At 47.3% G+C, this 3417-nt stretch overlaps 1 non-coding gene across 1 annotated transcript; it reads right to left on the bottom strand.

Moving 5' to 3' along the window:
- Window positions 1-1665: 1665 nt before the first annotated feature.
- LOC146858849 (small nucleolar RNA SNORD2) lies at window positions 1666-1737 on the bottom strand. The gene has a single exon (XR_014980415.1). It is a non-coding gene; the product is annotated as a small nucleolar RNA SNORD2 (small nucleolar RNA).
- Between the last annotated feature and the right edge of the window lie 1680 nt (window positions 1738-3417).

Genomic DNA, 3417 nt, shown 5'->3' on the forward strand with positions numbered 1-3417 from the left:
CAGGGCTCCCGGTTGTGCACGATCCCAGAGCTGTTTGCTGCTGGTGCCGCGGCGCGGATGGCACTGGAAGATAGCGGCCGGGGTGAGGGTGGAGCGCAGCCACCGGGATCCTCGGGAGGAGGCTGTCGGTCTGTGATGCGCACAGGGCAGCCGGGCATGGAGCAGGCTGCACCTGGGAGCTGTGCACAGGATTCCCGAGCCCGGCGCCGCCTGCAACGCCCTCGGAGCTTCGAGTGATTGATAAAAAATGGCGGATGGAAGCTTCGAAACTTTTTCGGAATCGAGGGCGTGTTCCTGCTGTTCAAAAATGGGCGTGGCTAAAAAGTGGAAAGAACAGCACGGAACACGCCCCCGAATCTGAAAAAGACGGAGCCTATTTGGAGGGACGGCTCTCTCCTCCAATGGCTGGCCTCCGTTTAGGAAGCCAGCCAATGGAGGAGAGGCAAAAAGAGAGGCGGGCTAAATAGCCACTCTCTGAAACATTAAATCTCCGGACTTCCGGTTCTGCCTTCGGCAGACCAGATGGTCCCTCGCCTAAAAAGGAACCAATGAAAACGATGGGTGTGCACAAAGACACCGCATGTCTCAAAAACAGCGCACTGCCTAGGCTCGACCGAAAAAGGAAACTAAATGCTTCCACCGTGTGGAACTGAGCGCAAGTCATAGCAGTGATTTAAGCAAGCACGGTAGTTTTAATCAATTAAAATGATATCTGAACAGCATGTTGGCCACAAAGTAGTGATGAACTACAACTGTGTAGTCCTCGTGGAGTGAGGCCTTTAATATACCCTCGCAAGAGTCTGCAAAGTTTAAGGAACGTTACAGAAATTCAGTCTTTTAGGGGAGTTCCGAGGTGGTCTGATATTTACCCGCAATTGTGCTGTGAAGATAGTCTCCCTCTAGAACGAACTGCGCATCCTTCGGACATCGGAATGCTGTTAAACACAGAAATAAAGATTAGTGCAAAACCAACAATCAACGTGAATTTCGTTCTGCTAAAGGAAGTAGCAACAGCAGATGGAAGTATCTAGGAAAAAATGTTGTTCGAGTGAGGCTGCGATACTTTATGAATTATTAACGCCCAATACTAGCAACGATGAAATTACCTACGAGTATTACTTAGTGCACATACCTCCACGATTAGACACATTCCCTCCAAACCGAACAAGAAACTTCTTAATTATAAGTTATTTAGTATGAAAACTACTCAGGCGTGGAGAAGGCCCGTTATTTAGTCGCTACCACCGAATTACCATAAACACGAAGCTCGTTTAGAGGATATGCCGAGGCGCTAAAAAGCCAATTATAAATTGTGTTGCTACACAGTTTATATGAAAAACATGCCAATCCTGGGACTGGCCTCAAAATTCATCAAATGTCCATTCTCGGTGAAGGAGCTACATAGAGACGCTAAACACTGCCCCCACCACTGTTTGTTTCAAGGGGAAATTACGACAGTACAGCTAATTTCTTCGCTGAAGTATTCAGTGTGCAGACTGACGGCGTACTCAGAAAATACGGAATAGAAAAGCCACTGCCGTTGACACCAAAATATTCACTCAGTATGCATTGCTCACGTGACATGCCTTAGAAAGACCGACTTAACCACCAATCATAATTACGACACGCTCGGTATGATGGGTTACCTGGACGGGGGGGGGCACAAAGTGATCAGCATTACGTTTTATCACCATTTGGTTGTCTGTCCCGAAAGATGTTTAAGCCCTCATTTCACTTTGTCCACACGTGATGTACCACCCTTCACTGCCCCGGGTCACAGGCCACGTTTTGGCATCAGTGGACAAGCTTTGCTTTAGGGCCGGCAATCCGCTCACCCACACAATAAAGAGCTAGGAAATACCTGAATTTCAGCTTTCACTGATCTTGGGTTCCACTTCGTCCGAAAGTCTACCCCTGTAGGAGACAAAAAGCCGCCATTAAATCCATCTTAAACAGAGACGAGCAACACAAGTCAGTTTTAAGCGTAAGGTTTTATCATTTGGTTGCGGTCCCGAATCAACGTGAATTTCGTGGCAGAAAGTGTCCAATGTTTGAAAACAAGCGTTCTGCTAAAGGGAAGTAGCAACAGCAGATTGAAGTGCAGAGGAAAAAAGGTCGTTCAAGTGAGGCTGCAGAGCTGCGATACTTAATGAATTATTAACACCCAGTACAGTACATACCTCCACAATCAGACACCCGACTTCTAAACTACCACGAATTACTAAAAACAAAGCTCGATTAAACGATATTCCGAGGCGCTAAAGAGCCAATTATAAATTGTGTTGCTACACACAATACGAAGAACATGACAATTCTGGGGCTGGCATCCAAATTCTTCAAGTGTCTGGTCTAGTTGAAGGTGCTATCTAGCGAGACGCTAAACACTGCCCATTTATTTAGTCTAGGTGTAAAAACTACGGATGGGATTCAGTTTAATAATCCAAGTTTATGGCGGCTGCATCATTTCACTTTGCCCTGCTTACACACGCGTTGTACCACCCTTCACTGCCCCGGGTCACAGGCCATGTTTTGGCATCAGGGGACAAGCTTTGCATCAGGGCCGGCAATCCGCTCACCCCCACAATAAAGAGCTAGGAATTACCTGACATTTCAGCCTTCCCTGATCTGGTGTTCCACTTAGTACGAAAGTCTACCCCTGTAGGAGACAAACGCCTGCAACGCCCTCGGAGCTTCTGGTGAGTCCTAAAAAATGGCGGATGGAAGCTTCGAAACTTTTTCAGATTCGAGGGCGTGTTCCTGCTGTTCTAAAGGGGCGTGGCTAAAAAGTGGAAAGAACAGCAGGAACACGCCCCCGAATCTGAAAAAGACGGAGCCTATTTGGAGGGACGGCTCTCTCCTCCAATAGCTGGCCTCCGTTTAGGAAGCCAGCCAATGGAGGAGAAGCTAAAAGAGAGGCGGGCTAAATAGCCACTCTAGAAAACATTAAATCTTCCGACTTCCGGTTCTGCCTTCGGCAGACCGGTAGTCCTCGACCTAAAAATGTACAGCCCCTCCTTTTTCAGAATTAGCTCCAAGGTTCTGGGACTTCCTCCCAACCAAGATTCGGTCAAACCCATTGACCCACATTTTCAAAAAAGAGGTGAAAAAGTTCCCAATGAACAGATTCCTCTCATAAAGTTTCCGAGACCTTGACCCCTTGATGCACTGGACGCCACAATGGCATTAATTCAAATACAGCGCCGAAGCCAATGCTTGATTTGAGCCGGAGGTTTCTGGTTCTTGGCACTGGCACTTCATTCTCAACACCAGAGCTTGACAGTCTGCCACGAGTGGCGTTGTGTCGCTGATTTAGAAATTACCATAGCAACAGTTAATTATTAATTACATATTCATTAAACATGAGTCACCTGCTGTCCAAGCTATTCTTATTGCTTTGGGGGCATGGTCCGAATGGTC

The sequence above is a fragment of the Triturus cristatus genome, chromosome 3_2 (assembly GCF_964204655.1).
Source record: "Triturus cristatus chromosome 3_2, aTriCri1.1, whole genome shotgun sequence".
In the NCBI taxonomy this organism is placed as follows: domain Eukaryota; kingdom Metazoa; phylum Chordata; class Amphibia; order Caudata; family Salamandridae; genus Triturus; species Triturus cristatus.